The sequence below is a fragment of the Phyllostomus hastatus genome, unplaced genomic scaffold (assembly GCF_019186645.2).
Source record: "Phyllostomus hastatus isolate PE091 unplaced genomic scaffold, TTU_PhHast_1.1 phas_scaffold_397, whole genome shotgun sequence".
In the NCBI taxonomy this organism is placed as follows: Eukaryota; Metazoa; Chordata; class Mammalia; order Chiroptera; family Phyllostomidae; genus Phyllostomus; species Phyllostomus hastatus.
The window spans coordinates 2,617,870-2,639,125 of record NW_025334029.1 but is presented as its reverse complement, the minus strand read 5'-3'; positions in this window follow the sequence as shown (position 1 = coordinate 2,639,125).

The window sequence follows — 21,256 nt, the reverse complement described above, 5'->3', positions numbered from 1 at the left end:
AGGGAGAGAAACACCAACATGTGGTTGCCTCTTGTGCACCCTCTACCAGGGGCCTGGCTCACAACCCAGGCATGTGCCCTGGTTAGGAATCGAACCTGCTACCGTTTGGTTCACAGGCCATCACTCAATCCACTGAGCAACAGCAGCCAGAGCCTTTTTTCTTCTTGATGTGCAGAATTTCTTTATATTTTTTAGATATCAGTTATCTTACAGATATATGTAAAATGATATATTCTAGTTTGTGATTTCCCTTTCACTTTCTGAATGTCAGTTTTGATGAGCAGTTCTTAATTTTAATGAAGTCAATATATCAGTCTTTCGTTTTATAGTGTTTTCACATCCAGTTTAAGAAATCTTTGCCTACCCCATCCTTATTTTGACTCTCTCTTTCACCTCCCCAACAACTAATTATTTACCAATTCCTATAAACCATCCCTTCAAAATATACTTCAAATATGTTAAGTGTTTTCCACAACCACCACTAACATCCCAGGTCAAGCCACCATTTTGTCTCACATAACCTACTATACTAACTTCCTAGCTGGTTTTCCTATTGTGAGAAGCCTTCTTAATCCATTTGTCACACTGAAGGCATAGTAACATTTCTGTAATCCAGATCTGACCATGTCACTTCTTTGCTGAAAACCCATCAATGCCTACCCATTTATTTCTCCTGGAGTCTTCCATGCTATAGTTCTTTCTTACCTCTTTTGTTTTAGCTAATGCCACTCTACCATCCTTACTCTCTCAGTTATTTAATCAGTCACATTGATTTTGTTAGTTCTTTGAACGTGTCATGTACTTTCTTGCTTTCAGAGCTTTGTGCATGCTGTTCTCTCTTCCTGGAATATCTTTTATAAATACTATACCAAAACTAATTATACTCATTTTGATAGATTACTATTTGATCTACCTCCTTTGTACATACCTTGAGTCACTGGGAGTAAACATGATGACTTTTCTAAGGGCTTTCACAAAACTGAATGCATACCCTCATCACACTACATTCTAAACATCAGCTTATGTGTCTGTTTCTTTGACTAGACAGTGAACACCTTAAAAGCAAGGACTGTGTCTCCTTGTTTTATGTGTTCCCAGCTCTGACTAAAATGTCTGGCACATAATAAGTGAGGGGGGAAAGAAGGAAGGAAGGAAGAAAGGAAGGAAGGAAGGAAGGAAGGAAGGGAGGGAGGGAGGGAGGGAGGGAGGGAGGGAGGGGAGGAAGGAAGGAAGGGAGGGAGGGAGGGAGGGAGGGGGGAGAGAGAAGGAGAGAGAGAGAAAGAAAGAGAGAAAGGAAAGAAAGAAAGAAAGAAAGAAAGAAAAAGGAAGAAAGAAAGAAAGAAAGAAAGAAAGAAAGAAAGAAAGAAAGAAAGAAAGAAAGAAAGAAAGAAAGAAAGAAAGAAATGAAGGAAGAAAAGAAAAGAAGAAAGGAAAAAAGGCAGGAAGAAATAGTGAGCAAGCAAAAAAGAAAGCAAGAAAAGAAGGAAGAGATAGGCATGTCCATACCTAAGTAGTATTCTCCAATTTGCTGAATGGTTCTGTCTTGCTAATTCTTTAATAGGAATTTGCTGCTGTCACTATCACTAATACTATAGTCCCAAATCACTGCCTCCAGGAAATTCAATAATTTTTATTAGAGCTGAGAGAAAACAAATGTGTACTTAACACCCAAAACCTCAGGGAGCCATTAAAGGCTCTGTTAGAAAGCAATTATTGATGTAAGAAATTAAGTACAGAACCAGCCAGAGATGGAGAGTGGCTGTTGAAGAACATTTCTGAAAGGGCTGAAGACACTAGACAACTTCAAGTAGAAGCCAAATCAGGGAATTTAAAAAGAAGAGGGCAAACTTAGATGATGTTCTGTTCAGGGGAATATCAGAATGTGGTTACAGGAGGCATATGAGGAATAAGGCATGCTTAGCAGTCAGAAGTAACTCTAGAAAGAAAATGTGTTTTATTCCCTACCAAGAGGTCAAGCTGCTTAAACTATTAGTTCATAATTTAATACACAGATGGAGACAAGACAATTTAATGTTTGGGCTTGTACATTCAGTGCCCAGACTGACCTTGTTGACAGAATGAAACCAGTGTCATTAATCTTGAGTGGAGCAGAGAAATCTCTGCAATGGCAGTACCTCAGCATAGCAATCTCAAGATATCAGTAGAATATTTTTTTTAAAATGAGCCCCTTTCTATAAGGTTACATAGCTGGGAGTGTAAAATATAATAAAAGTGAAGACTCATTGCCTGCCTCACTCACTGTTAATGGCACACTTCATATACTCATCCAAATTCAACAAATATTTATTGAGCATCTACAAAGTGGTAAATACTATTTTGGGGGTTTTTGATACCACATAAGACAAAGTTTTGTGTAACTTATATTTAGAAAGACAAAAGAAAAACCCAAATAAACTGAAAAGAAAATTTTAGGGAATGACCCTGGCTGGTGTGGCTTAGTGGATTGAGTGCTGGTCTACAAACCAAAGGGTCACTGGTTAGATTCCCAGTCAGGTCACATGCCTGGATTATGGACTAAGTCCCCAGTAGGGAGCACATGAGAAGCAACCACACATTGATGTTTCTCTCACTCCCTTTCTCCCTCCTTTCCCCTCTCTCTAATAAATGAATAAAATCTAAAAAAACATAGGGAATAAATTTTTAGAGAAAAATAAATAAAGAGTCAGGATCCTTTCAGCTATACGTACTGGGTTGGCCAAAAGTCCATTTAGTTTTTGTCATAAAATAAAACATACATTTCTAATTTCTACCAAAAACTGTATTGATTCGGACATTTTGAATATGTCAGCTATCTCCTGCATGGTAGAACATTTATTATTCTCAATTAATGTCTTTAATTGATCACTGTCAACTTCAACTGGTCTACCCAATTGTGAAGCATTGTGCAGAGAGAAATCTCCAGCATGAAACTTCTCAAATCACTTTTGATACATTTGATCATTAATAGTACCTTCTCCATACACTACACTGCACACATTTTTATTGTGCTTCAGTAATGTTTTTATCTTTCTTGAAATAAAAAGTATATTATGCCAAAAATGTGTATTTTCTTCCATCTTCAATATTAAAATGTCTATACAATATGACAGCTATCACAAAACAAATTTGTTTCAAATATAGTTAAAGACAACTAAATGCTACTAGAGTCATCTTACAGAAAAAAAGAAAAGTGAACTTTTGACAAACCCAATAGTAGAAACTCCAACTTAAAATGATTTAAAGAGTAAGGTAATTCACTATATTACATAACATGAAGTACAGAGGTAAAAGTAAGTTGGCTAACAAGCCATCAAGGATCCAAGTATTCTCCATCTCTGTTCTATCATCTTAAGATTGGCTTCATTCTCTTACTGGGAGCAAGAGGCTGCCACAATTCTAAGCATCACCAGAAGACACAGCCACGTGGAGAAGGGTTAGAGAGACATTCTTCCCCTGGACCTCTTAAGAGAAAAAAGGAACTTTCATTGTAGTGTTAATGCCATGTGGTTTTGGATTAAGATCTGGAGTTAGAAAGACTAGACCCCCTGGGAAGCTTGCCTGAAGCAGATGCCAGCAAAGTTGATGGAGCTGGGAATCATGGGGACCTGCCTAAACTAACATGGATTTGTGGGAGATACCTGGAATGCTGAACTGTGAACAAGGAATGCAGAATTCTGCTTCTCTGAAGGACATGTGGTGATGCCAATCTCTAGGGACATGTGTCTTCCTGGACTTCACCATGACCCAGTGAAACATGGCACATGCTTTCCTGGGCTATTATATGAAGGGTGAGGAAAGCATGCCCCAGATCCTGAAGAATGGGACTGCTTCAAGGATGGAAATTCTTTTTAAATTGTTTTTTGTATTATTTATTACTTTTATTTTCCACTTAGTTTAATTGTAACTTATTTAATTCAATTTTAAATTATTTTATTGTTGTTCAATTGCAGTTGTCTGCATTTCCCCCCATTACTCCCCCCCACACCCCAGCCAAACCCACCCACCTCCCTTGCTTCCACCCTCCCCCTTGGATTTGTCCATGTGTCCTTTATAGTAGTTCCTGAAAACCCTTCTCTCCACTGTCCCCTCCCCCCTCCCCTCTGGCTATTGTTAGATTGTTCTTAATTTCAATGTCTCTGGTTATATTTTGTTTGCTTTTTTCTTTCATTGATTATGTTCCAGTTAAAGGTGAGACCATATTTCAAATGGTATTTGTCCTTCACTGCCTGGCTTATTTCACTTACCATAATGCTCTCCAGTTTGTAATACAATTTTTTAATCTTGTGCAAGTACAGTTGCCTCCATTTTTACCCCACCATGCCCTCATCACCCTACCCATCCATGCCTCCCACCCTCAAACCTACCACCTTTGTCTTTGTCCATGGATCCTTTATAAATGTCCCTTGATGACACATTCCCTATTATACCTCTCCTGCCTCCTGTCTGGTAACCATCTATTCTTAATTTCAATGTCTCTGGTTGTATTTTACTTGTTTGTTTGCTTTGTTCATTCAGTTCCACTTATAGGTGAGATCATGTGGTATTTCTTTTTCACTGCCTGGCTTATTTCACATAGCATGATGCTTTCATATTCCATCCATGCTGTTGCAAAGGGTAGGAACTCCTCCTTTCTTTCTGCTGCATACTATTCCATCATGTAAATGTACCACAGTGTTTTGATTGACTTGTTTACTAATGGACATGTAGGGTGCTTCCAGTGCTTGGCTATTGTAAATTGTGCTGCTATGAACATTGGGGTGCATAGGTTCTTATGGATTGGTGTTTCAGGGTTTTTAGAGTATAATCCTAGCAGTGAAATTACCAGGTCAAAAGGCAGTTCCATTTTTAGATTTCTGAGGAAATTCCATACTTGTTTTCCACAGTGGCTGCACCAGTCTGCATTCCCACCAGCAGTGCACTAGGGTTCCTTTTTATCCTCATCCTCTGCAACATTTGTTTGTTGATTTGTGTATGATGGCCATTTTGACTTGTGTGAAATGGTATCTCATTGTGGTTTTAATTTGCATCTCTCTGATGGCTAGTGATGTTGAGCATCTTTTCATATGTCTCTGGGCCCTCTATATGTCCCCCTTGGAGAAGTGTCTATTCAAAACCTTTGTCCATTTTTTAACTGGGTTTCTTGTCCCCCTTGAGTGGAGTTGTATGAGTTCTATATATATTTTGGAGATCAAACCCTTGTCCAAGTAACCATTGGCAAATATGTTTTCCCATACAGTTGGTTCTCTTTTTATTTTAATGTTGTTTTCTTTAGCCGTGCAGAAGCTTTTTATTATCATGAGGTCCCATTTGTTTATTCTTTCCTTTATGCCCATTGCTCTAAGGAACATATCGGTGAAAATATTGCTGCACGTAATGTATAAGATTTTCCTGCCTATGTTTTCCTCTAGGATTTTTATGGTGTCACAACTTACATTTGAGTCTAAGATCCACCTTGAATTCATTTTTGTGTATGGTGTAAGTTGGTGATTGAATTTCATTTTTTTTGCATGTAGCTGTCCAACTCTCCGAACACCATTTGTTGAAGAGGCTATATTTTCTACATTTTATGCTTTTTCCCCCTTTGTCAAATATTAATTGAGCACAGAGACTTGGGTTTATTTTGGGCTCTCTCTTCTGTTCCCTTGATCTATGTGTCTGTTCTTATGCCAGGACCAGGTTGTTTTGATAACAGTGGACTCATAATATATTTTGATGTCAGGTATTGTGATCCCTCCAACTTTGTTCTCCTTTTTCAAAATTGCTGTGGCTATTAGGGGTCATTTATTATTCCATATAAATTTCTGAAATGTCTGTTCTATATCTGTGAAATATCTCTTTGGTATTTTAATGGGAATTTTGTCAAATATATAAATTGCCTTGGGTAATATGGACATTTTGATTATGTTAATTCTTCCCCTCCATGAACATAGTATATGCTTCCATTTGTTTGTGTCTTCCTTAATTTCTTTTTTTATTGTTATTGTTGTGTAGTTGTCTGAGTACAGGTCTTTTACTTGCTTGGTAAGGTTTATTCCTAGACACTTTATTTTTCTTGTTGCTACAGCAAATGGGATTTTATCCTGTGTTCACATTCTGATATTTTGTTGTTGGTGGATAAAAATGCCTTTGATTTCTGAATGTTGACTTTGAACCTGGCCATTTTGCCAAATTCACTTATTAGTTCAAATAGTTTTTTTGTGGAGTCATTGGATTTTCTATGTACAGTATTATATCATCTGCAAACAGTGACAGTTTTACTTCCTCCTTTCCAATTTGGATGCCTTTCATTTCTTTTTCTTGTCTGATCACTGTGACTAGGACTTCCAATACTATATTGAATAGAAATGGTGAAAGCAGACATCCTTGTCTTGTTACTGATCTTAGTGGGAAAGGTTTAGTTTTTACCTTTGAGTATGGTGTCAGATGTAGGTTTCTCGTATATGGACTTTATCATGTTGAGGTATGTTCCCATTTCTCCCATTGTGCTCATTCTTTTTATCATAAATTGGTGCTGTACCTTATCAAATGCTTTTTCTGCATCTATTTCTATAATCATGTGATTTTTGTTTTACATTTTGTTTATGTGATGTATTATGTTTATTGATTTCCTAATGTTGTACCTTCCTTCATCTGTGGGATGAAATTTATTTGATCATGGTGTATGATCTCTTTAATGTATTGCTGGATATGGTTTGCCAATATTTTGTTGAGGATTGTAGCATCTATGTTCATCAGCAATATTGGTCTTTAGTTTTCTTTCTCTGTTGTGTTTTTATCTGGTTTTGGAATTATAATGATACTGGCTTCATTAACAGAATTTGGGAGTCTTCCCTCTTCTTGGATTTTTTTGTAATAGTCTGAGAATGATAGGGGTTAGCTCTTCCTTAGAAGTTTTGTAAAATTCTCTGGTGAAACCACCTGGTCCAGGGCTTTTGTGTGCCGACAATTTTTTGATTACTCCTACAACTTCATTAGCTGTTATTGGTCTGTTCGGGCTTTCTGTTTCTTGTTCATTTTGTGGGAAGATTTTATTTTTCTAGAAAGGTGTCCATTTCATCCTGATTTAAAATTTATTGGCATATTGTTCTCCATAATAACTTTTTACAATCCTTTGTATTTCTGTGGTGTCAGTTGTAATCTCTTTTCTTTCTTTTCTGATTATGTTTATTTGGGTCCTACGTCTTTTATTCTTGATGAGTCTCCTTATAGGCTTGTCAATTTTGTTTATCTTTTCATAGAGTCAGCTCCTGGATTTATAAATCTTTTGGATTGTTGTTTTAGTCTCCATGTCATTCAATTGTGTTCTGATATTTGTTTTCTTTCCTTCTACTCACTCTGGGCTTTGTTTGTTATTGTTCTTCCAGTTCTTGTAGGTGTAGGGTTAGCTTATTTATTTGAAATGTTTCTATCTTTTTTAGGTAGGCCTAGATTGCTATGAACTTCCCTCTCAGGACTGGAGGATGGCAATTCTGAATCCTACTAGCATACCTTACAGAGTGGATGGGGATGTGCTTGTGCAGCTGGCTTAAAAAAAGATAAAGATATTGGGAACTTCTTGTTTTGGTGTTTTGGACTTATATCCTGGGTCAATTGATCATGAGAAATTCTGGGTCTGGTGGGAGAACAGGGCTCCAAGCAGGAGTGCTCTCAGCCCTCTCCCCAAAGTTGGAATCCTGTAAATAAAAACCTAATCCCTCAACACTAATTGCATCAAGGTTCCATGTACACAAGCCCCAGTTTGCTCAGGTATAATGCTGACAGTATTGTTTCTAAATTATCAATGATAAAATGTTTAATCAATTACATTAGAACTAATGTCCTTTTCTTTAGAAAATTTTATATAATCATTGTCATTAAAAGACAGGACCAAAGAATATTCAGCCAGAAACTAGGGGAATAAACATTCTAGTTGTCTTCCAGACAGTTAATAAAAATAACATGTTTGTGTGCTATAGTTGTGAGGTCAAATTTCTAAAACTCATAAGCTATGATTTATGTTTATTCTAAATACAAAGTTTTATAAATAATTTCATATTTGCAATTTTGTATTGTTTTTCTCAATGAATACCATCCTCAAACTATGAAAGCTGTAGCTCCCACATGATCTGTATATACTTGTATGCAAATCAGAGTAAACTTTTTCAAAAAATCCTGTTAAGTTTCCCCTCATGTCTCATTATATGCATATTCTCTCTTACCCACACTTGACCTATTCAGTTGAATGTGACAGGAGAAAAGCTTACAACCATAGTGACTGGCCTTATTTGAAATTAATGATCATTACCTTAGGTAAACTCTGAATGTTTCCTTGCATTGATATTTTCTTAGTATCTTCTCTCTTCCACTAATCTAGAAAACTCTTATATCCTCCTTTTTTATACCTGTACCTCTAACATTTCTCCTACTTCCCTCTCAGCTAGTGATCTTTCATCTTATTTCAATGAGAGAATGGAAGAGAATTCCCACAAATTCTCACAGTATTTGCATTTGCATATAGTTATTATGGATGAACTGTGCAGTAGACTCTAATCCCCTCACTGAACCAAGAACTTCATTCTAATTAATCCACCACTTTTTTTTCCACCTCAAGTACTCCTTCTATCATGGATCATTATTATGAGCATAAAAATATGCTGTTAATTCTACCATCTTGACAAGAATTTTAAAAAGAAATAGACTTTATTTTGATCTGATTTCCATTCCAGTTACCACCCAATTTTCTTCCTTCCTTTTTCAGGAAAGCTCCTGAAAAAAAAAAAGGCTAAGCTCGTATTATTCAATTTATCTTCTTCTATAAGACCTGTTGTCATAAATGTAATAAAGATTTGCATTACACAGATTGACACAGACCATCCCTCAAACCTAAATTTACACTCCTCTCCAAATTTGAAAGAAATGCCTTCTGAAGGCAAATCTGATGACTCCTCTCTAATTATAAAATCCCTCAAAAGAGCCTCCAACAGCACCTACTCCTGAATATCATACTCAGCCATGGGTTTCATTCCAGTTCTTTTGGTATCCAGATCCATATTATGAAAGATAGAAAAAATAACCTGAAGACATTTTCCCAAAATGCTCAACCATAGTAACAACGCTTCCCCTTGGGGGAGAAAAAATGTTTCAGTTTCACTGAGAAAGGTCAGTTATAGGATAAAACATTCCCCAACACAAGAAAATACTCAGAAAGTGTACTAAAAGTACCAACCCACCAGCCATCTGTGGTATAGATTTCAATCACCTAACAATATACCACTGATTGTTATTTTTGTGTTTTTGTCAGTATCCATATATGCACTTGATTCTTTATGTGATAACATGTTGTGGTCTTTAGTATAATTTATCAAATTATACTCTAGAAAAGGAAAGCCATGAGGTGGACAGGGAAAGTCCCCATGCGTGGTGACAGAAACCTCGGCTGCTACGGGGACAACATTGGAGGAGAGCTGGGTCAGTGATAGTAGCCTAAGGGCTACCTTTTCTCCCAGAGCGGAGAAATCCCAGACTCAAGCCATGAGAGACTTGAATGCACAAAATTACCAGGAAGAAAAAAATAGCAAGCACACACACACTGCTGGCAGTGCACCCAAGCCCGACTGGCCAGTTGCAGGCCAGGACAGTGCCAGAGAGTGGGGGGAAACCCTGGCAGCACCTGGAGCTAGGAGAAGAGGGCTGTGATTGGCCATAAGTGAGATTGGCCATAAGTCTCTGTACTTTCCAGAGAGCTGGGGTGTGTGGAAAACCAGGCAGTGGCTCAGAGCAGCAGTGGTACCCAAAGATACTTTTTTTTTTCAAGAGGGAAACTTAGGTGCACTGGGGAGGGACCTTGCATGTGCAGGTGCTGAGCCAACCAGGAAGGAGGATTGTAGTCACAATCTGCTCCCAATCAGTGCCCTTTAGGGGTGCAAAGCCAGGTGGTTTATCAGCACTAGCTCAGAGCAACTGTGCAGAGTAAAAAGTGCAGGCTGCCCAGTGCTCTGTGGGTGTAGGCTGGAAACAGGGCACCAATGATTATTGCAGCCCAGACTGAGTCCCCTTACTTGGCAGAGCCACTGGAAAGGGAAAACTGAGCCCAAGCCTCCACCACATTCAGGAGCCAGGAAGAGTTGCAAAACCAGCTAGGCAGGCTTAACCAACTGGGGACTTTTTTTTTTTCAAGAATAAGACAGTAAGACCTGGAGCTGAGAGGAAACTGAGACAGATCCCAAAAATGTCAGAAGGCAAACACCAACAACTGAGACAAATTTCAACTTGCTCTTCATCAGAACTTGTATGTTTTTTAAATTTCTCTTCTTGTTGTTTCTTTTAGTTTTTTTGTTTGTTTGTTGGCATATTTGATTGTTTTACCCTTTCATATTGCATTTTAATTTTTCTTCTTTTATTTCATTCATATCCCAAATAATCCACTACTCTTGGTCTTTTAGTTTTTATTCAGATTATGTTTTTATCATATTATTGTTATTCTAAATCCCACACAGCACCCTTCCCATGTTTTAATCCATTTTACCATCTTCCTGAGCTTCTTTACTCTTGTTGTAAACTTTATTTTCTCTCACACTATGCAATTTCTATCCCTTACTCTCACTATTTTTCATCCATCTAACCTCGCACAAGCGGTCTTCTTTCTTATGTCAGCTCACATTCTTTTTCCCCTCTTATAAGAGTCTTATTTATTTTCTGTCTGTTATAAACAGCAGCTAGTTGGGCAAAATACCATAGTTATTGCTGTTATTCTCCAACAGAACTCCTATTTGTTCACTATTTATACTTGAAATCCAATAGAATATTCTCCCACTGTCTTATTCTGTTTTGCCTTACCCCTGACCATGATCAGCTGAGTGAGGAATTTTATTTCATTTTTCTTGCCTTTCAACCTGGGCTTTATTCTTTACTTTTGTTAATTTCCTTCCCCCATCACCTCAAAATCATTTTTCTTTACTGTAAACATCTCTTATTCAAGTTTTTGTCTTTGCACAGTATTCTTATCCCCGTTCCACCTTTATTAAACTTCAACTACCTGTCTTTGCTATCTATCCTGCTGTGATTTTTCTGCAATGTTGATTCTGTTTATCTAAGACATTTCCAATTTTACTTCAAACCTCATAGTACACTCTTCCATTTTTTTACCCCATTGTTTCCATTGCCCTTTTCTGTTTTACTTAGATTTTAAATTCTATTCTCCCCCTTCCTTTACTTCAGTCCTATACCAACTTTCATCAGTTCTCCTTCTTACTATGCAATAATATTTCCCCCTCTTTTAGTCATCTCATACTACCTTTGTCCTATATTATAATATTTGAAATATATCTTCAACTTGATTAATGTTTGCTCCATTACAGTTGAGAGTGCTGATGTGGGATGAGGTTATTTTGCTGGCATAGGTTTGGTTGTCTGGTAATATTGCTTTGTTAACCAACATCTGTACAACAGCATACAAGACAATGTGGGGGTTATGACTACCATGTAAGCCTGCTATAGGAGAGAACACACCAACAAAGAAGCCACAAAAAATTAAAACCCAGTACAATAAGAGAGCACAACAATTGGAAGAAATGGCAACCATAGAGCCTCAAGACAAGGATATCAAAGAGACCACATCACTGAGTCCCACAAAACACCTACAACAAAACTTCACCCATGAACACATACAGGCAAAGCAGAGCACCTTGACATGCAGGGGAAAAAAATCATGTAAAATGGAATTAAAAAGAAATAACCCCCAATCAAAAGAAATGAAAGAATCCTAAGTAAAAGAGCTAAATGAAATTGAGGCAAGGAATCTATCAGACATACAATTTGAAAAAAAAATGGTTATAAGGATGTTCCAGGAACTCATTGACAACTATGAGGAACTGAGTAAGAAGTACAGTGTCATGAAAAAGGAAATAGAAACTATAAACAACAATCAGGAATAAAAGAAGAACACAATATCTGCAATAAAAAATACACTAGAAGGAATTACAAGCAGGCTGGATGAAGCAGAGGATCAAATCAGTGAGCTGGAAGACAAGATAGAAAGAAATACCTAGGTAGAGCAATGGCATGGAAAAAGACACAAAAAGTATGAGAATAGATTAAGGGAACTTCAGGACATCAAGAAATATAACAACATTGAAATCATAGGAATACTAGAAGGAGAAGAAAAGGAACAAGGGATATAAATCCTGTTTGAGAAAATAATGACAGAAAACTTCCTTAACTTGGAGAGAGGAAAAGTCATGCAAGTTCAGAAAGCAGAGAGGGTTAGAATCAAGATGAACCTGAAGAAATCTACACCAAGACACATCATAATTAAAATACCAAATTTTAAGACAAAGAGAATTATAAAGGTTGCAAGGGAGAAACAGGAAGTAACATATAAAGGTGCTCTGATGAGGTTAGCAGCTTATTTCCCAACAGAAACACTAGAAGCCAGAAAAGAATGGCTATATATATATATATATATATATATATATATATATATATATATCAACATAAATATATATAATATATATTTATTTTATATATATAATATATATTTATTTTATATATATATATATATATATATATATATATATATATATATATTCCAATACATGAAAAGTAAAGGCCAGCAACCAACACTACTCTATCTAGTAGGTCTCTCATCTTAAATGGAAGGAAAAATAAGGAGTTTCCCAGACAAAAGAAGGTTAAAAGAATACCACTCCAATACCATATGACCATTGCAAGATATGATAAAAGGACTGCTTTAAGAAGATGAAGATATGTAGTGAGAGAGACAGGAACACATGTGCAAAAGGAAAGATCACAATAAGTACCTTTCAGAAGTAACATTAAATGTAAATGGATTAAATGCTTTAATAAAAAAAATAGGGTAGCTGAATGGATAAGAAAACATGACTCTCATATATGTTTCCTACAAGAGACCCACTTCAGAACAGACCTACACAGACTGAAAGTGAAGGGTTGAAAAAAAATATTCTAAGGAAATGGACAGGAAAAAAAAGCAGGGGGAGCAATACTTATGTGACAAAAAATACATTTCAAAACAAAGGCCATAAAAAGAGACAAAGTGCCCTGGCTGGTGTGGCTCAGTGTACTGAGTGCAGGCTGTGAACCAAAGGGTCACCGGTTCAATTCCCAGTTGGGGCACTTGCCTGGGTTGCAGGCCAGGTCCCCATTGGGGGCCATGTGAGAGGCAACTACACATTGATGTTTCTATCTCTCTCTTTCTCCCTCCCTTCTCCTGTCTCTAAAAATAAATAAATAAAATCTTTAAAAAAAGAGAGAGACAAAGAAAGCCATTTAATAATTCTAAAGATAAGAAACCATCGGAAAGCTATAAACATGTTAAACATATATGCACCCAACATAGGAGCATCCGAATATATAAGGAAAATCTTGGAGGACTTCAAGAAAGATATAGACAGCAACACACTAATGGCAGGGGATTTTAACACTCTACTGTTAACAATGGACAAATCTGCCAAACAAAGAATCAACAAGCACATTGTGGCATCGTACTACATGCTATATCAAATGGGTTCAATTGATATATACAGAAGCTTTCTCCTCAAAGAAGGAAAATGTCCATTCTTTTCAAATGCACAATGGAACATTTTCAAAAATAGACTACATTATAGGACACAAAACCAGCCTCAACAAGTTCAAAAAATTGAAATCATATCAAGCACATTCTAGTGTCACAATGGCATGAAACTAGAAACCAACCTCAAGGAAAAATTTAAAATCAGTCAAATACATGGAGACTGAATAACATGTTATTAAACAATGAGATCAAGGAAGAAATAAAAAAGTTTCTGAACACAAATGGAAGTAAACACACAACAGCACAAAACCTATGGGACACAGTGAAGGCATTCCTGAGAGGGAAGTTCATAGCAATACAGGCCTACCTAAAAAAAGATAGAAACATTTCAACTAAACATCCTAACCCAACACCTATGGGAACTAGAGAAACAACAAAAAACAAAGCCCAGAGCGAGTACAAGGAAGGAAATAATCAGGATCAGAGCAGAATTAAAAGATATAGAAACTACAAGAATAATTCTAAGGGTCAATAAATCCAGGAGCTGGTTCTTTGAAAAGATAGTCAAAATTGACAAGCCTTTAAGCAGACTCATCAAGAAGAGAAGAGAGAGTTCTGGCTAAGATGGAAGCATAGATAGAAACTCTATGCTTCCCTCACACAACCAAAAGAAGAAAATAACCAATTTAAAAACAAAAACCAACCAGAACTGTCAGAAAATCAAACTTCATGGACATTCAAAAACCAAGCAGTTGAAGAAACATTCATGCAGACCAGTAGGAGGGGCAGAGACTGGCAGCTGGGGTGTGAGGAAGCATGGAAAGGTGGCAGATCATGTGGGCAAGGTGAGGGCTGGCTGACCAGTAAACTAAAGACTCAAACCTTCTGGCTGTAAATCCTGTGGGAGGTAGGAAGGTGGAGGAAATTCCTAGTCTCACAGGAGAGTCCATTGGAGAGGCCCACGGGATCCTAGAACATACACAAACCAACCCACCTTGGAGTCAGCACCTGAAAGAGCATGATCCAATTGTGGGAAGTGAGGTAAGAGATATAAAGCAGGGCTAGAGCAGAGCAAGCAAGTGAGCAAGTGAGCCAGCGAGCCAGCAAGCGGCATTGTTTCCTTTCTGACCAATCCCCCACAGAGAGTGCCATACAACAGCAAAGAGGGATGCCCTGTCATGGTGAATACATAAGGCTCCACCCCTTACAACATAACAGACACACTGAATCAAAGAAATATGGCCCAAATGAAAGAACAGATCAAAACTCCAGAAAAAGAATTAAGAGAAAAGGAGATAAGCAACCTGTCAGTTGCAGAGTTCAAACCACTGATAATCAGGATGCTCACAGAAATTATTGAGTTCAGCTGCAAAGTGAAGGAATAATTGAAGGATATACAAGGTGAAATAAAGAAAAACATAAAAAGAACCAACAGCGAAAGGAAGGAAACTGGGACTCAGATCAACAATTTGGAACAAGAGGAAAAATAAATTTCCAATTGGACTAGAAGGAACAAGAATTCAAAAAAAAAAATAAGGAGAGGCTGATGAACCTCTCAGGCAACATTCAATTCTACAACCTCTGAATCATAGGGTTGCCAGAAGGAAAAGAGAAAGAGCAAGATATTGAAAACTTATTTGAAAAAGTAATGAAGGTAAACCTCCCCAATCTGGCAAAAGAAATAGACTTCTAGGAAATCCAGGAAGTTCAGAGAGTCTCAAAGAAATTGGACCTAAGGAGGAACACACCAAGGCACATCATCATTAGGTTATCTAATATTAAAGATAAAGAATCTTAAAAGCATCAAGAGAAAAGGAGAGAGTTACCTACAAAGAGTTCCTATAAGACTATCAGCTAATTTCTCAAAATAAATCTTACAGGCAAGAAGGGGCTGGAAAGAAATATTCAAAGTCATGAAAGGCAAGGACCTACATCCAAGATTACTCTACAGTAAAGCTCTCATTTAGAATGGAAGGGCAGATAAAGTGTTTCCAAGATAAGGTAAAGTTGAACGTTCATCATTACCATGCATCTATTATATGAAATGTTAAAGGGACTTATGTAATAAATAGAAGATTAAAAACTATGAACCATAAAACGACAACAAACTCACAACTATCAACAACTGAACCTAAAAAACTAAAACAAAAACAAAAGGACAGCAAACAACTAGAACAGGAACAAAATCACAGAAGTGTAGATCACATGGAGGTTTATCAGTGGGGAAGCTGAGGGAGAGAATGGGGAGAAAAGGTACACTGAAAAAGAAACATAATTGCTATTATAAAATGGACAGGGGTAGGTTAAGAATAATATAGGAAATAGAGAAGCCGAAGAACATATATGTAAAACCCATAAACATGAGCTAAGGAGATAGGAATGCTGGAGGGTGGAGGGTGTGCAGGGCTGAGGACAATAAAGGGGAGAGAAAAATATGGACACCTGTAATAGTGTAATCAATAAAATATCCTTTAAAAAAGGAAAAAAAGAGAGATGACCCAAATAAACAAAATCAGAAATGAAAGAGGGGACATTACAACCGATACCACAAAAATACAAAGGATCGTAAGAAGTTAATATGACAACTAGATGCCAAGAAATTTGAAAACCTAGGTGCAGTGGAAAAATTTCTAGAAATATGTAATCCTCCAAAACTGAGTCAAGAAGAAACAGAATGTCTGAATACACTGATATCAGCTAGTGAAGTTGAAGCAGTGATCAAAAAACTTCTGGCACACAAAATCCCTAGGCTGAATGGATACACAGAATTTTACCAAACATTTGAAGAAGAGCTAGCCCCCATTCTCTGAAACTATTCCAAAAAATCCAAGAAATGGGGAGATTCCCAAACTCTTTTTATGAGGCCAGTAATATTACAATTCTAAAACCAGATAAAGACACAACAAAGAAAGAAATCTACAGGCCAGTATCACTGATGAACATAGATGCTAAAGTCTTCAACAAAATATAAGGCAAAATTGATGCAGCAATACATTAAAAATGGTCACACAGCATGATCAAAGTGTGACTCATCCCAGGGATGCTAGGAAGTTACAATACACACAAATCAATAAATGTATTACACCACATAAACAATAAGAAAGACAAAGACAACATGGTCATATCAATAGATGCTGCAAAAGCATTTGATAAAGTACAGCACCCATTTATGGTAAAAACACTCAGCAAAGTGGAAGTAGAGGGAGCATACCTAAGTGTAATAAAGGCCATATAGAACAAACCTGTAGCCACTACCATACTCAACAGGCAAAAACTAAACTCTTTCCCACTAAGATCAGGAACAAGAGAAGGGGGTCCAGTTTCACTTCTTTTATCCAACATAGTATTGGAAGTTCTAGCCACAGCAGTTAGACAAGGAAAAAAAAGGCATCCAAGTTGAAAAGAAGGAAGTAAAACTGTTACTGTTTGCAAATAATTTGATAGTGTACATAGAAATCCCTATAGACACCAATGAAAACCTACTCCACCATATAAATTAGCTTGGCAAAATGGTGAGATACAAAGTCACCATTCAGAAATTGAAGGCATTTTTGTACACCAAAAACGTAATATCAGAAACAAAAATTTTAAAAATAACATTTACTATAGCAAGAAGAAAAATAAAATACTTAAGAATAAACTGAACCAAAGAGGTAAAAGACATGTACTAAGAAAACTACACAACATTGAAGAAAGCAATTAAAGAAGACACAAACACATGAAAGCATGTACCATGTTCATGGATCAGAAGAATTAACATCATCAAAATATCTTATTACCTTATACAATTTATAGAATCAATGCAACCCTTATTGAAATATCAATGACATATTTCAAAGATATAGAACAAACATGTCAAAACTTTATATGGAGTTTTGACCTCCATATAAAGCTATACTGAAGCTATATGACCTCAAATAACTTCAGTAATTTTGAGAAAGAACAAAGTGGGAGGGATCAAAATACCTAATACCAAAGTATATTACAAGCCCACTGTAATCAAAACAGTCTGGTATTTGCATGAGAATAAACACATAGACCTTTAGAAAAGAATAGAGAGCCCAGAAATATACCCATAACAATATGGTCAGTTAATATTTGACACAGGGGGCAGTAAAATGAAATGGAGTAAAAATAGCCTCTTCAATAAATGATGTTGGAAGATCTGGACAAATACATTAAAAAAATTATACTAGACCATGAACTTTCTCCATACACCCAAATGAATTCAGGATGGATAAAAGACTTAAATATAAGGGGTGACACCATTAAAATCGCAGAGTAAAATGTAGTCAGGGAAATTTCATACATCCCACACAGCAATATTTTCACTGATATACCCCCTAAGACAAGGGATATAAAGGAAAGAATAAACAAATGGGACTACATCAAACTAAAAAGCTTCTGGATGGCTAAAGGAAACATCAGAAAATGGAAAAGAAACCAACCATATAGGAAAAAAAATATTTTCCCATGATACATCAGACAAGAGTGTGATCTGCAAAATATATAAGGAACTCACAGGACTCCACACCAGGAACACAAGGAATCCAATTAAAAATGGGGAAAGGGCAAAGGACTTGAATAGTATGAACAATGGCTTTCTTTTTTTCTTTTTTCTTTGTATATTTTATTGTTGTTCAGTTACAGTTGTCCCCCTTTTTCCCCATTCCTCACCCCAACCACATCCACTCCCATTCCCAAAGTAAATCACCTCCCATTGTTCATGAGTGGAGAAGGACCTACAGGGGGCCCAGAGACATATAGAGGGCCCAGAGACACATGAAAAAATGTTCAACATTATTAGCCACTAGAGAGATGCAAATTAAAACCACAATGTGTTATCACTTCACACTGGTCAGATGGCCATCATTAATAAATCCACATACAAGACATGCTGGTGAAGATATAGAGAAAATGGGACCATAGTGGACTGTTGGCAGGATGCAGACTGGTGCAGCTACTGTGAAAACAGTATGGAATTGTCTCAAAAAAACTAAAGGTGGAACTGCGTTTCAATCCAGTGAGCCCACTGTTGGGTCTATACCCTAAGAATCCGGAATTACCAATTCAAAAGAACCTATGTACCCCAATGTTCATAGAAGCACAACTTATGATAGCCAAGTGGTAGAAGCAACCTAAAATGTCATCAGTAAATGAATGGATCAAAAAATTATTGTACACTTACCAAATGGAATACTACTCAGCAGAAAGAAAGAAGGAACTCCTACTGTTTGTGACAGCATGGATAGAACTGGAGATCATTATGCTAACCAGGTGGTGAAAGACAAATACCATATGATGTCACCTTTAAGTGGAATCTAATCAACAAAACAAAGTAGCAAAAGAGAACCAGAGACTTGGAAATATAGAACAAACTGACAGTGACCAGAGAGGAGGGGGCAGGGGAAAAGAAAGGGAAGCAGTAAAAGAAGAAACATGAATAGATGACTCCTGAGCACGAAGAATGGGAGGCGATTTATTGTGGTGAACGTGGTTGGGGTGAACAATGGGGAAACAAGGTGGACAACTGTAGCCAAACAACAACAAATTAAACAAATACAAAAGAAAAATGAAAACCATGGTTCATTCCTGTTATTGATTGAATTGTGTGTCTCCAAAATCATAAATTTGAAGTTCTTTAGAATGTGATCTTATTTGAAATTAGTATTATTGTGTATATTAAGATAAGGCCATATAGGAGTAGGATGAGCCATCATCCAATGTGATTGGTGTCCTCATTAAAAGCTCATAGCAACACACTTTAAAATAGCCAAGTGCTGGAAGCATTATAAGTGAACATCAGTACATGAGTGGATCAAAAAGCTATGGTACTTTTGCACAATGGAATCCTACACAGCAGAAAGAAAGAAGGAGCTCCTACCCTTTGCAACAGCATGGATGGAACTGGAGATCATTATGCTAAATGAAATAAGCCAGGTGGTGAAAGAAAAATACCATATGATCTCACTTGTAAGTGGAACCTAATCAATAAAACAAACAAGCAAGCAAAATATAACCAGAGACAGGAGGGAGAAGGAGGATAACAGGGGAATGAAGAGGAAAGTTGTCAAGGAACATGCATGAAAAACCCATGGACAAAGCCAAAGCGGGGGTGGGACTGAGGGTAGGATGTGGGGAGGAGTGGAGCAGGGGGAGTGGTGAGGGGGAAATGAAGACCACTGAACTTGAACAACAATACAAAAGAAAAAAGAAAGGAGAAATTTGGAGACAGACACAAAAACACACAGTGAAAGGTCCAGGTGACAACAGAGGCAAGGAGTGAAGTAATGTAGATATAAACCAAGCAATGCCAAGGATTTCCAGGAATTGTCAAAAGCTAGGAAGGTGAAATACAATATTCACCCCTAGAACCTTCCAATAAAGCACAACCCTTTGTTTTGGACTTCTTGCTTCCAAAACTTGTTGAAAATAAATATTCATTGTAAACTAATAAGTGTGTGGTACTTTTTTACAGCAGCTGTGGAAACTGATACAGTTCCTCATGACATTTTAAAGGTGGGGAAAGGAAACAAAGAATAATCAAGTAATAGGGCAGTACATCTGGAAGATGACTGGATTAAGGCAGTTAGATGACCTGGGTTTGAGTTTGGATGTGTTGCTAATATGTGAGCCTGCATGATCTTGAACTGGTATAAAACTCAGGTTCCTCATGTGAGCAATGAAAAGATAATATTGTCAGGCCAGCTTATCTTAAAGACTGTTATTTATTATGAAAATCAAATGAAATAAAATGTGAAAACCATGAGAAGTCTTTAAAATAATCCATATGTGAGTTATTATTACTACCATTAATCAATCTAGTCAGTTATTTAATTTAAATAAATCCTCATATAACATCAGTAACTTTGGCTTGTTAAATGAAAATGGAGACAACTGTGTTTGAATAGGAAAAAATTTAAAAAATTAAAAAATTAAGAAAAGAAAGAATAAAAATAACATTAAAACAACAGGGAAGTCTACTATGAAAGAGAGAACCCCCAGTGTTTTGGTTAAGGTGAAAGAAAAATATTTAATTGGTCTCAAGTGTATGTGCATGTCTTCCTATGGAACTATTTCTTGTTTTATTGTTTTGTTAATAATTCAGAATGTGAAAAATTAAGTAATTCTATTTTTTTGAATATCTGAAATAAGTTTTTCACCCCCTTGGCATTGTTAGCAGAGAGTGGATTACTACTACCTATAAAGGAGTTTCTTTTTTCTATAAACTATTTGTTTCTCTAATTTTAAGTGACATTCTCAGAAAGATCTTTGATTTTTAGTGAGTTTTAGTCACTTCCACTATTAAGAATACATAAATAAAAATCCCAATTGTACAAGTTTTCAAGTCTATGAATATAACACAAAAAAACAAATATGAGGCATAACTGGCTAGAGATGACCCTTAAATACTCCCAAAATGGAAAGTTGAATAATTTGTCTTAAGTGACAAAGAGGGAAGAGATTTAGCCATTTCTATCCTCTAGCTCCTGCCTTCAACAACCAGCAATTCATCATATATGTATAGAAAAGAGAGGAGAAAAAAAAAACCCTTTGATGTAGAGACTAAAAATAGATAGCAACTACTTCAGGACCTGCAGGCACTACCTGTTCCCTGTGATACTGGGAGTCTTCATATTTTGAGGACAAAGAACTTTTAGGGACTTTCTATATATAGCATGTTTTGTATCCTCTAATTTCTATTACTCAAGACTATTCAACATTTAC